Consider the following 14,082-nt stretch of genomic DNA (forward strand, 5'->3'; position numbering starts at 1 on the left):
AGATCCGTTTCCCTAGCTCATGGGTTTTCTGCCTTCTCGAAGTATTCTGTTCTTCTTAAGAAGCATAGTAGTTTTTGAATGCTTACGTCCTGAATGGCCGCAAGGTTCGGAAGTGTGTAGCTACCTAGGGTTTGAAAGTGCTTTAGGTTATGCGCTGGGCAGAAGCATAGGAGGTGTTCGATGCTCTCCTCTTCGTCTATCTCCTTGCAGCTGCGGCAGAAGTCGTGGTTACTTAGACCCAGCCTTATCGCATGAGTCCCTATAAGACAGTGGCCCGTGAGGGCATTTAGGAGAGTGGAGATGTCCTCCCTGCTACATTGTAGGAGAGTTTTTGTTCTTTTCGTGTTATAGTTTGGCCATGTGAGTCTAGAGTTGTGGCATGTTGAGATTGAGTTCCAACGGTTGTTGGAAAGAGTATACAATCTCTGCCTGAGATGGAGCTTGCAGGTAGCCATGGGCATCCCTACCGTGTCCTTATCACGAAGGATATCGGCGGTTGTCCCCTGTCTTGCCAGCTCGTCTGCTATGCAGTTGCCCTCAATGTTGCGGTGCCCAGGCACCCAGATGAGGTTGATTCTCAGATGAGTGGCCATCTCGTTAAGAGATTTGCGGCATTCAGAGATTGTTTTTGAGCTCGTTGTGTAGAAGTCGAGGGCCCTGAGGGCAGCTTGACTATCCGAGAATATGAAGATATCACTGTCTTTATGTACAGACGTGTTCAGGTGGGTAGTGGCTTCCTGAATTGCCATCACTTCCGCTTGGAAAACACTACAGTGGTCTGGTAGGCGGAATGAGACTTTTAAGTCTAATTCGGAGGAGAAGACTCCCCCACCTGTTTGGGAGTTAATCTTGGAGCCGTCCGTGTATATGTTGACGGCGTTTACGAATTGATGTGGGAGGTTGTCCCAGTCTGAACGGGTGGGTATATGAATTTTGTATCTTCTTTCGAAGTTGACTATGGGTGGGACGTAGTCTGTATAACGTGGTAGGGGTGAATGTTTTGATAGGATAATGGAGTGACCCGTGGAGCCCGTTGTCCATGCCGCTGCTTCACGGAGCCTCAGCGCTGTTGCAGATGCCCAGCTTTTGGCAAGTAGGTCAAGGGGTTGGAGATCGAGAATTGTGTTTAGTGCCTCAGTGGCGGTAGTGCGCAGCGCCCCACTGATGCAGAGCTCTGCGCTCCTTTGGATCTTGTGAAGGATCCGGAGGTTGCAGTTCTTATCTAGGGAAGGCCACCAAACGATGTTTCCGTAGAGGAGAATGGGCCTGACTATAGCAGTATATAGCCAGTGAACTATCATGGGGGAGAAACCCCACCTCCTCCCTATGGCTTTTTTACAAGCGAAGAGGGCTATGGCCGCTTTGCGTGTGCGATCTAGGATGTTATCAGTCAGAGGAGCTTTTTGTCAAGGATGACACCTAGGTACTTTGCTTGGTTGCTGAAGGTTAGGCGCGTTTGGTGTAGTTTTGGGGGAACTAGAATTGGTACCTTGTACTTCCTTGTAAAGAGAACTAGTTCGGTCTTTTCCGGGTTAACTCCCAGTCCACAGCCAGCCGTCCACCGGGAAAGGGTGGATAGGGCTGTCTCCATTAGATTACAAAGGGTTTGCGGGAATTTGCCCTGCAGTAGGATAAGGCGTTGAAGGCGCCTTCTATGTCTAGAAACGCTGCAAGAGAGTATTCCTTATTGTGGAAGCCTCGTTCTATACTGTACACTAGAGAGTGGAGGGCGGTATCGGTTGATCTACCCTTACGGTACGCATGCTGTGCGTCAGAGAGTAGGCTATGGTCAATGGTTAGTCTGATATGGGTGTCAATTAGCCTTTCCAGGGTCTTCAACAAGAAGGAAGAGAGACTGATCGGGCGGAAGTCCTTTGGGTTGGTGTGGGAGGGCTTGCCGGCTTTCGGTATAAAAATTACCTTAACGTCCAGCCACCTTGTTGGAATATGGTTTAGAGCAAGGCAGCCGTGGAAGATGGCTGTCAGCCAGGGAAGGGACATATCTAATGTCCGTTGTAGCTGGGCCGGGAAGAACCCATCTGGGCCAGGTGATTTGAAGGGCTTAAAAGAGTTAACAGCCCACTGAATGCGGTCAGGGTTTGAAATGTTGGCAATACTCTGGTCGTCTAGATTCACCTCTATGTGGAGGTCCTCCACTACCTGGGTATTGTTAGGGAAGTGTGTGTCTAACAGTAGTTCAAGGGTTTCCTGACTGTTTTCCGTCCAGCCATCATCATTGGTTTTAAGATAGCCAATGGTAGCTGGAGCTTTAGCTAGAATTCTTCTGAGTCTGGATGCCTCCGCAGTAGATTCTATGCTACTGCAGAAGTTAGCCCAGGCTCTTCGTTTTGATATTCTTATTTTCTTTTTGTATAGGCTTAGTTTTGAATGATATAGATTCCAGGAGGATTCGCTATTGTTATATTTAGCTTTGTTGAAGTAAGTTCTACACTCTCTTTTAAGGTTCGCCAGGGTTGGGTTCCACCATGGGGGTTTGTGCTTTGTTTTGACTGTTCTACTTGGGCAAGCCCTTTTTAAGGCCTCCCCGCAGATATCAGTAAAAGTGTTAACTAGGTTATCTAATTCTTGACGGTTGTGTATGCGTGTCGGGGGAGCGAGTAGGTTCCTGTTGAGGAGATTTTTGTAGTATCCCCAGTTGGTTAATCTTAGATTAGTGATGTTCTCGGCTGGAGGATGGTCTAGACTTATTGTAAATTCTATGTAACGGTGGTCTGAGAATGAGTGTTCAATCCCCACCTTCCACGTTTCTAGTTGGTTAAGTAGGGGATCAGATATTAGAGTAATGTCTAGTACTTCCCTCCTATTTCTAGTGATGGGTCATTACCTTTGTTGCAGATGAATAGATTTGATTGAAGGAGATAATCGTAGAGTAACTCACCCCTTTCGTTGGTGTTTGTACTTCCCCATTGTGTGTGGTGAGAGTTAGCGTCCCCACCCAGGATGAGTTCCTTAGATGAGTGAGTGCGTATGAGTTGTTGTGTAGTGGTGTTTGGTAGTGGCCCTTCGTGGTCGTGAGCCAGATAGAATGATGCTATGGTGTGATGTGTGTGTTCGCTTAGCTCCAGTCTGACCGTGGTAAGGTCGCCTTCGCTAAACTGTGGAATAAGAAATGTGTTAAAGTGTGTTTTTGTAAGAATGCAGGTTCTGGTTTTACCCTTGTCCTTGGTGTAAAATAGCTTGTATAGGGGGGTTGATAAGCCACAGATGTTGTTACCAACAATCCATGGCTGCCCTCCATGAGGAGGGCAGCGGATGCTGCCTTGCTGTGGTGCAGATTAATTTGCAGAAACTGCACCATCTTTGGGACTGGGGTCGGGCTGGGTACCCTCCGCTTCCTCCGCTATGTCCTGGAGGACAGAGCGCCCTGGTCGGGTTGTGTCCTGGGTGCACAGCTGTTTCAGGCTCTCCGTCAGCTCCGAGTCGGTTGACACGTAGCCGGTGAGGGTGGCCTCCTCGTGATCTGGTTCGTCGTCGCTCGGGGGTTCGTACGACGCACAGGCAGCCAGGTTGTCTGCCGCTATCTTATCTGTGTCATAAATACGAAGCTGCACCTTATCGAACCCGTAGTTCACTCTGTGCTGTTGGGCTGCGAGGGGTTCCAAGCATGCCTGGTTTAGGAGGATGACCACGCTCATGGTGACTCGCTCGGTCTTCTCCACCTTGACCACCTTCCAACCGTCTGTTGGAAGTTTTGGGTTGAACCTGGTCAGCAGGCTGAGTATAGCCTCTGGTTCCGATGGTTCGGACGGCAGCCACACCCTCGCTCTCGGTCGAGACGGGATGTCTGCAGCCTCGCAAACTGCCAGCTTGGCCCCGGGGTAGACCTCGCCGACCTTGTTAATTGCAGCCTTGTAGAGTGCTGCCGATCTCTCGTCTTCGTAGGCGATCAACTTAAGATTGCCCTGGTACCACCCTGCATCTGTGCAATCGGGTGGCGGGCCTGGGTTTTCGTCCAGCACTTTCAAGGCCACTGACGCAAGGGCCCGTCTAACCAGACCCCAATGGTTTCTTGGGATCCTTACGCCTTCATCGCTCTGGTCGATGACTCCAATGATCTTCCGATCCTTTACCACTTCCGCAAAGGATCTCGACCATGTGCCGCGAATGGTTACTTTGGCCTTCTTGCTCGCTGGTTGAGCTGACTCCATCGACCTCTCACGCTTGTTGCTGGTAGTCATAGCGATGTCGAAATCTGGGATAACTGCCTTCGCCCAGGCTATGTCCTCTTGGATTTTCTGGTAATCCAATTTCGAAGTCTGATCCTCACGTATCGGATTGGTGGCCAGCCGTTTGAGGATCCTAGAAGCCTTCTTTCTTTCAAGAGGTCCTGCCTGGTTAGGTGGAACCCTCTTAAACTCCTTTGCCCTGGTACTCACCACGAGACCGGCTTTGGCGCTCCCCCCTGGCTGGTTAGCCACACCTACGCTGGTGGGAGGCTTGGGCTTGTCGCTATGGCGAGTTGGGCTTAGCCGGCTGCGTTGTTCGCTGGCCTTGGCAGGGGTAGACGTCACGTGGACTGGGGCAGTCAGAGCCGTGATCTTGCTCTTTCTTTCGTCGTTGGTTACGACTTCCGACTTTATAAGAGTGTCGGGCTCTCGTCTTGTGCAGTCTTTTTGTTTAGTATTAGTTAAGTTCTCCATGTTAAATCCCACGAGCTGCGGAGAAAGGACAGGTCCACCCGGGCAGAGATCCGCCGTACCCGGGTAAGGCTGACTTAGAACAGGCGGTCGCCACTTGCCTGAGCTCACCGTTTGAGACTGAGTTATTTGATGACTCGGGCTCCCAGCCAGATTGACTCTCGGCACGGTACGAGTGACACCTTAGTCCAGCCCGGGGTGAGATGAGTTGTGTGGGTAGGGAAGAGGTAGGTTCAAAGAGTGTGGGAAGGGGTATGTGTGAGCTATTTGTCGGAGGCGGTAGCACAAGCGCGACGTCGGTACTGCTACGGCGCAGATACCCGCTGACTGTCCGGGGCTACTTATTTGCGCTTCGTGTTGGGGGCTTGGCGGTAGCCGGGCCGTGTCCAACTTCCACGCTTATTCGTAGCTGCCCTGGAGAACCAGGGCGCTCGCTATCCGCAACCTGCGACCCGTTCGGTAGCCTTCAGCTCGGCGCCCTCAGAGCCGACTGCAAGACTGAACATAATATTGAATCCAAGTTAACGGCTTCCGACTGGACTATGATCAGAACTATGTGCACTACTTTGGAACCATTATTCGTGGCCACCAAAAAATTTCAGTCTGAACAACTGTATATGGGCGATTTTTATAAAATATGGCTAGAGCTAAAGCTAGCTGTTAATGCAATGGGTGCCAGTAGTAAGGTATTAGTGGACTGCCTCCAAAAAGAGAAGAAATCCTTTTGGAAATTAATATTGTAATTTGTGCTGTTTATTTGGATCCTCGCATTCGACGTGTGCTAAGCAAAAACCCTGAGTGCATAATCAGAGCAAGACGTTATCTAAAACATCTTTATTTACAGATACATGATATTAATAATCAAGTATGTAAATATTTCAGTTTTAAAGTTCGGTACGATTTAACTTTAGCTTTAATTTCATTTATTCAGACCGATTCTCGACAAACTATTCAAGACGATGAACCTATACCATTAACGTTAATCCAATCAAGTACTCTTTTAAGTCAATTCCTAAATTCATTTGAAGAATTTCAGAGCGGAGAGACCTCAGACGCCTATGATGACGACATAAAGAAGGCGTATAGTGAAATTGAAAATTATTCTCCCAAGCCGGTTGATTTGAATGTTCAAATCATGACTTATTGGGAGGAGAAAAGATTCGTCTACCCTTACCTCTACGAAATGGCTAAAGTGGTCTATGCTGTTCCCGCTACCCAAGTCAGCGTAGAAAGGTCCTTTTCCGCCCTAAAACTTATTCTAACGGACCTCAGATGCAAACTTTCGTCAGAGTCAATAAAAAAACTTTTATTTGTTAAACTAAATAAACAATTTAACTAAAATACAACTTTAAATTAATGAGTTTATATCAGTCGATTATTACCCGTTTCCCCGTTTTCGGAACTAACACTGATGCACTAGGCCAGTATAGGCACCTTATTTAAAGTGTTAAGGTGTACTCTTATATATAACTAGTTGGATATGTATGACTGTAAAGTCTGCTTACTATTAAAACATTGATTTTTCCCATGTGCGACATAAATTAATAAAAATAAACATACTAACGGTGGTCTATAGTATCTGAAAATTTTTTTTTTAAATAGCCAACCGCGCATTTAGTATTTTAAATTTTTAATCACATTTCTACGAACCACGGAACCGCCACAATATGATTTTGAGTTTTATGTTTGATTTAATTAATAAAACTCAGAGAATAAGTTTTATTATTTGATTTTTATATAAAACTCAAAGAATAACTGTTATTTTTCAAGCGAAAAGTAAAACTCAGAAAATAAGTTTTATTTGTCAAGTTTTATATAAAACTCACAATATAACGATTACTTCATGAGTTTTAAATAAAACTCTGAAAAATAAAAATCATTGCGGTTATGTAAAATACAATGTTTAATAACGTCAGTGGTGTAGTTGGATTTTTTTCAGGATTTTCCCTTGTTAGTGATTTTTTTGTTTGAAAAAACAAAAATAACAGTTATTTTCGAACCCTGCTTTTGAAGACCTAAGTTGTAGTTCATTAACGAACTTACTTATGCTTCCTTGATATTGGCTGTCCCGAACATGTTGTATAATATCCTCGTATGACCTATGATCCTTGAAGGCCTTGATTAGAGCTGCTTTAGCTGTTATCCATGTATTAGATTTTTCCTCCTCTTGAGTGGGGAATAGTTTTAGAAGGTACTCCACTCTGGCTATATACCGGCTTAATTCCGATGGGTTTCCATCAAAATATGGCTATTCCTTGATTTGGCCGATTAATTGATTCAAATGAATCTCGGACCGTTGTGGTAGATTTGGGGGGTTTGACATTTTTATTGTTCTTTTCAATATATGCACTTTAAATTTTCTTTAGGGCGTATTGACCGATTTGTATTTTAGTTTAGTCTATTGGTTATAGAAATTACACATAGACCTTTTGTTTTTCAATATTGGCACTTTTATTTTAGGTTTTCTAAGCGCACACTGACCAAATTGGAGTTTATTGTTGTAAGTTCTTCATGCCATTTTTACACATAGATTCTTATGCGGATCTCGATGATTGTCTTTTGTTTGTTCACGGACGCTCACGCTGATCAGGATAAACTTGTCGTTTAGTATTATCCTTCTAGTTGATCAGTACCAGTGACCTTTTTAAAAGGACTTTTGAGATCCTACCGACTGCGCCAATTAAATGTCTGGACGATAAAAACTTTATTTAATTTAATTTTACACTGGTTACAATATTTTGGAAGAACACCGACTTGCTGTTGACAAATCTCAAACTGAACTCATTCTCTAACTCCTACTTCATTTACGATCATTCCTCGGTTTTAAGCTTTAGAGCTTTTTGTGAGTGGGACTTATTGCTATTGAGTGATTCTCTAAATTTGGACTTTGGACTCCAGACTTGGGTCCCGAAATCTGAGCATCCTGAATTGTGGGAACGTGCCGATAGTCTGAACAGCGGCTCGTTCTAATTGTTTAGTCTAAAAACTGTGGTTTTTTGTTTCATGGAAATTTCCTTTGTCTTATAGTTCGGTAATTTTCCATTGGCTTGTTGACAATTAAATTTGGGTTCTTATTTCTTGGAGGGTGTCTCGAGGGTGACTGCATAATGTGTGCATGTATGTGTGAGTGTGTGGACATGTACATAGGAGTATGTGGTGCTATGGATATGTCATATATGTACATATAGCCATACATACATTTGTTTGCCAGTTACATATACCCGCTGTTGCTAGGCAGGCAATTTATCGGCAAGAACAACAACAACCAAGTTAAAGGTTCCGTTGCATCTCGGCGACGTTTGTTAGCCTCTACATTTTCGCGGTAAAAGGTATACGGTGTTTCGTGCCTCTAACGCGGCCGTACATTTTATTTTATTTCATTTTTTTCTCGTGATTGAAAAATGTCTGATACGGAAAACTCGGCAAATGAACTCGATGAAATCTTATTTAAACACTGATGCGGTTAATCAGTTTGACGGAGCTGATTTGCTGGCGCGAATAGAATGAATCAATTCCTTAAACCAGGCATTTGATTTTGAGCAGACATCGTTGGAAAGACTGGATTTTGCAGAGATCTCGAGCGATCATCGGATTGAATTTGCCGATGGATGTGAAGGCGAAACTAAGCCGAGGCTTGGCTGCTCATCGCAAGTCACAATTGCCGGCTTCAACCGCTGCAAATTCAACGTCTATTGACATCATTAATAATGCGGATCTCTCTTTTGGCCGGATTTTCTTGCGACTTTCACTACGGTCATCGGAAATGATGATGAGCTAAGCGACATTGAAAAATTACAATATTTGCGTTCGAGTTTGGGCGGCGTGGCTCTGGAAACCATACGCTCGCTCGAACCCTCGAATGCTAATTATAAAAAGGCTATGAACTTGCTGGTTAATCGATTTGATAATAAAGTTTTACACTTTCAGGCACACGTTCAGGCAATAATCGGCTTAAAGGGTGTCGAGGAGGGATCGTCGAAGGGTGTTCGGGAGCTCAGTGATATCATGAACTCGCATCTGCGAGCAATTCGAACCCTGGCCACTACGCAACAAATTTTGGATGGACTTTAATTCACATCGTCACTCGGAAACTTTATCAGAGGACGAGGGCAAAATCGGAAGAGGATTTGTCAATCATTGAGCTGTCTTCCTGAGATGCTATGGAGTTGATTTTGGAAAAGAGGTGCAGGATGATGGAAAACTTGGATCAAGCCTTGGTAACGCAAACACCTGGCCAGCAGGTGGAAGAAAACTTGCACATATATAACCAAAATACTCTTATTGCTTCTGCTACTAACTAAAATCATTTGATATGTTTATTTTGCGGTGCACGGAATCATTATTTGCCAAAGTGTTTTCGATTTTTAAATTTGAGTCCGAATCTTCGATATAGAGAAGCAAAGAAGTTGCACCTTTGCCTCAACTATTTGCGCAAGGGGCATAGTGTGCAGCAATGAAAGTCGACTCACTGCAAATATTGTCGCATGAAGCACCATTCATAATTACACATGAACCATGACCCATCCGCAACATCCAACTCATTTTCATCTCCATCATGCGATCCATCCCCGAGCTCTCAGCCATTACCATCTACTTCATCCGCATTAGTATCATGTTCGCATACATCATCGCATCCTGATCATCACTTACTAAGCCCTCCACCCAAAACCTCAAATATTTTGCCGATCGACTACGTGTTGCTTCCAACTGCTATTATCTACGTTAGAAATAGAATTGGAGCATTCATGCCTTGCCGAGCAATTTTAGATTCGGCCTCCCAGCTAAACTTCATTACCTCTCGCTTAGCTAGCCAACTAAACTTGAATCATAGAAGATCGCAGAAGCTTCCACGATCTCTGATAAGACTGTCGATATTCTTGTGCAATCACGGGATGCAAGCTATCGTGCGGCATTCACAGCGGTTGTGACTCACAGTCTTACTGATTATCAACCCCATTTCAATATAAATGCAACATCGTGAAGGATACCGCAAAACATTTCACTCGCTGACCCTAATTTCAATCAATCACAACGAATTGACCTTTTACTCGGCGCTGGGTTGTTTTTCGAAATAATTTCTATGGGACAAATTCATTTGGATAGGACTTTGCCAACTCTTCAGAACACCAAGCTTGGTTGGATAGTCTCTGGAGGGTTATCATCGAACATGCCAACTCATAAATCGGTTTTACAAGCCAGCATCAAGGACCCAGCTGATCATTCCGATGACACACTTTCCGCCATTGTAAAGCGATTTTGGGAAATTGAGGACTTCACTTCATCTAAGCCATCTTTATTGCCGGAAGACTTGCGATGTGAGCAACTTTTTACTGAAAATTGCATTAGACTTGGAAACGGCCAATACTCTGTTCGTTCCGGATTCGAATCTTTAGGTGATTCTTATTGCTTGGCTCGTCGTCGTTTCAAGAGTTTGGAAGCTAAATTAGATGGAAACCCAGCCCTGAAAGCTCAGTATTCAGCATTTTTGAGGGAGTATATCGATCTAGGTCATAAATTGTAACTAAGGAACCGCCAGAAACATAAGCAGACGAGCACGAGTACGAAGCTTCGTGTCGTTTTTGATGGATCTGCTAAAACAACTTCTGGTAGCTCTCTGAATGACTTACTTCTGGCAGGAGCAACAATTCAACAAAAAATCTTCAATGTACTGCTTCGCTTTCGATTTTTTAAAGTTGCCCATTGTGGAAATATCTGCAAGATGTACCGTTGCATGCGTGTTTCGTACCCGGATGATTTTTTGCAGTGCATCGTTTGGAGAGAGACCTCCACAGAAGAGTTGAGTGTTTTTAAATTGAACACGGTGACTTATGGAACCAAGCCAGCTGCCTTCTTGGCTATAAGGGCCATGCATAAACTCTCTTACGATGAGGAGGAATCATTTACTACCAAAAAAAAAAATGGTTCGTAGAGATATCTATATGGATGATTTAATATCTGGTGGGGACTCAGTTGAGGAGGTGAGAGAAATTCGACGTCAGGTGAAGGAACTACTGTCGCGAGGCCACTTTCCAATCCGCAAATGGTGTTCGAATGAATCAGCAGCCCTAGAAGGAGAGTCTGAATGCGACAAGGATAATCAAATTTTACGATGGCTCGGATGTCGCCAAGGCATTGGGACTAGTCTGTGATCCATCTTCTGATCAACTCCTATTTTATTTTTCTCAACTGCCAACCAAGCAACGACTAGGCGGGTTGCATTGTCAACGATTGCCAATTCTATGATCCTAGCTAGCTCAGAAGATTGTGTGTTCGTCCCACCACATTTAAATGACGTGACTGCCCCGTAGATCTGTGAGAAAACAAAGGTTTCAAATGGTAACAGTGGGATTTATTCTCGTGGTATTAGTACAGCGGGTGTGTGGCTGGGCTGGGTTCGGTATCTCCTTGTTCTGGTTCCGCCGGCTGCTGGTGCTCCTCTTCCTAGCTTGTCGACACGTTGACTCGACGTCTGCTGGCTCATGTGTCTCGGGACGCTCTTATTGGCCGCCTCTGCTCGCTTGCCGACGTGCTGCCTCGGGGTCGCTTGTCAAGCCTTAGACTCGCAGAGAATTCGGCCTTGTGGGCTTAGGAAAGCGTCACCGTTCTCAGACTAGGGTGAACAAGCTTTGCTCTCCAGGCCAACGCCTTTCGAGGCAATACCTGTCCCTTGCTCTGTCCCGGACGGTCCCGCTAGGTTCTAGTTCAGATCGCGCTGACAGTCAAGGCTACCGCCAGGAAGCTTCCTAGCAGTTCACTTTGCTTTACGCCTAGCGCAGACGAACGTTCCGCCCGGCTTCACCCTAATGCTTGACGTCCGCGACGCTCCTGCGCTCCACAATGAGCTCCGCGCGGCGATGGTAACGTGGCTGCCGGAAATGTCCGCTGGCGTCGCTGCCGGTGTCCTCTGCGCTGTCTCCTGGCCAGTAGCTTGTCGTTCTGGCACTCGGGGAGTTGGGTGGTTGCTGTTCGGGAAGTTCGCCGGTAATCGCAGGGCTCTTGAAACCGCAAATCGATTCACCGCTCGTCCGTGCAATAAGGGCTCAATCTCACATTTGACTAACGTGAGGTGTCAATGGCCTGTAGGCCATGGGTCTAGTCGCTCAACCGCGGGAATTGCAGGTCGGAGTTCAACCCCGACTGGGAACAACTTTTTTTATGCAATCTTTTTTTTTTTTTTAATTAATGAAAATCATGAGTGCTATTCACATAAAATGCTAATGCTAGATACATTGATTAGAGTTTTGCTGTACAAACATTGTTAGTGGCTAGACTCCCCAGACAAATGTAAAAGTAGCAATAAGCTAAATATACTTCGTCAAAAATAAATAAATATCTGGTGATCTTTGAACAGTAAAGCTTTAATCTATTTATCAAAAATTTGCAAAAATATTAAAATAAAAAAAAAAACTATAAAAAAAATTTAGTTGAATCCAGCCTCTGAGTGGACTCGAACATGGAACTCAAATCCATTATCCACGGGTCACCAACATACGCAGAGCGCCACAGCCCGCTTATAATTCGCATGAGCAATGCGTCTCTTAGATCGATTCCTTTTCGTCAACATAATTCAAGAATCGACAATTGAGACAAAAATTGAATTTTGACTTTTTCACAGCGCGGGGTGTCGTGAGCGAGATAGCAAGAGAGATTCCTATACGTGTAAGGGTTGCTTTGCAAAAATTAGCCCGCCTGTGTACATTTTCTTACTCCTAGTTACGCATCTGGTTATTCTATGCTCTTTGCCTTGACTTAGCCGTGTGATGCCTTCGGAAATCAGCCACTTGTGTCTCAATTCGGAGATTCCTGATGTCCTAATCCCGAACTTCTCGACGTGGCGATCTTGCTCCTTGTATGCTTCCCACGGCGCTGCTTTCGACGACTCGCTTGGTTGTGGCTCCCTCGTAGATTACTTGCTTGACTGACTGTTCACTTGATACTTTAACTGATCTTGAAGGTTTGACTCCTCGTGATCGACTGATCCAGCTGCCAGCGCTCTGCGGCCTTATATAGGGCCTCCGGAAACCGTTATTTTCCTTTTGCGGACGGCCCGCTGGATCTCTCTACTCCAGGTCCATAGTCCGTGCCTCCTGGTTGACCCACTTGTCCTTCACGTACTGCTTCCAACCGATGCTCTGTCCACTGCTGCCGTCCCGCTGATTCCCGTGATGCTTGTGGCACGCCTGTGAGCCGCTCCACTGCCGAGATGTGGCACTTCTTCTAGCGGTCCAAAGTTCACGGGAGAGTTCCGTGGAGTTCCGTTACCCCCTTTTGCACACGGCAATCTTGCCCTACCCGCCAAGTCTCCATTCACTCATTATCCGCTCCTTGGTCTCCAAACTCTCTCGATCTCCATCCTTGGTCTGCAAACTCTCTCGTTCTCCGTCCTTGGTCTCCAAACTCTCTCCTCGCCGCGCCGTCACTACGCGAATTCGCCGCGTATCTGGTGAGCGGCCGGCCATCTGCTTCTACTGCTGCTTAGACTTATGGGGAGTTATTCATCTCCTCACAAAACGCTATACATTTAATATAACTTATTCCTGCGTTATTAATTATAAATATAAGGGTGGCATATTTGTTGTCCTCCGCACAAACAGATACTGTTTACTAGAAATAGTCGGTATTTATTTCAGGACAAATATCAGTTCGAAATGGAATTTGTAAATTTATTTTTGAGTGTTTCACTTCGACTATGTCAATTATTTGCTTTTCAGATCTTATATTCGATTAGTATTTAACATTTTAATATTATTCATTTTATTTTGCAAGAACTTTTTAGTTCCAAAATTTGTTTATCTTTTTTATTGACGGATAAATCGACGTCAGGGCGTTTAAGATTTTTAAGGACTAATCAAGTAATTTTTTTGTCGACGAAAATTTCATCGTCGACGTCCTCAGGATTCGTTGATCCCAAAGTAATAATTTTTATTTTTAATTTAGAGCGATGGGTCAACGTTTATTGGCTCTATAGCTTGATGTTTTTGATTGTTATTCTTATTACTGTTTTGCTAAAAGTTCATATTTTGTGGCCAGTTATTGTTTTGATTATAATTCCAATTATTTCCCATTCCTTAAGTATTATTGTGGGATAATACAAATTTAGTTTATTTTGGGAATAGGTACAGAATGTTTCTCAAAAACTTTAATGAACGAATTGTTTCTTGATATAACGTATATGTCATTAAAACCGACTTCTTCGCGGAACCACGCACTGGACGACTTCTTCACTTTACGACTTGCTGAACTCCTCTTTCTAAGAAAGAGTCGATATTCTTTAATGTGCTCGAGCAATTCAAATTCAAAGCAAGGTACTGGGCCTAAACCGTTGATGTCCCTGTTACTCTTACGCTGCAAGGGTGATACCCTAATACTAAATTTCCCAATCCTATATTATTATTTTGTGTGAAATTTGCTGAATTAATATCAT

The sequence above is a fragment of the Drosophila subpulchrella genome, unplaced genomic scaffold (assembly GCF_014743375.2).
Source record: "Drosophila subpulchrella strain 33 F10 #4 breed RU33 unplaced genomic scaffold, RU_Dsub_v1.1 Primary Assembly Seq418, whole genome shotgun sequence".
Lineage (NCBI taxonomy): Eukaryota > Metazoa > Arthropoda > Insecta > Diptera > Drosophilidae > Drosophila > Drosophila subpulchrella.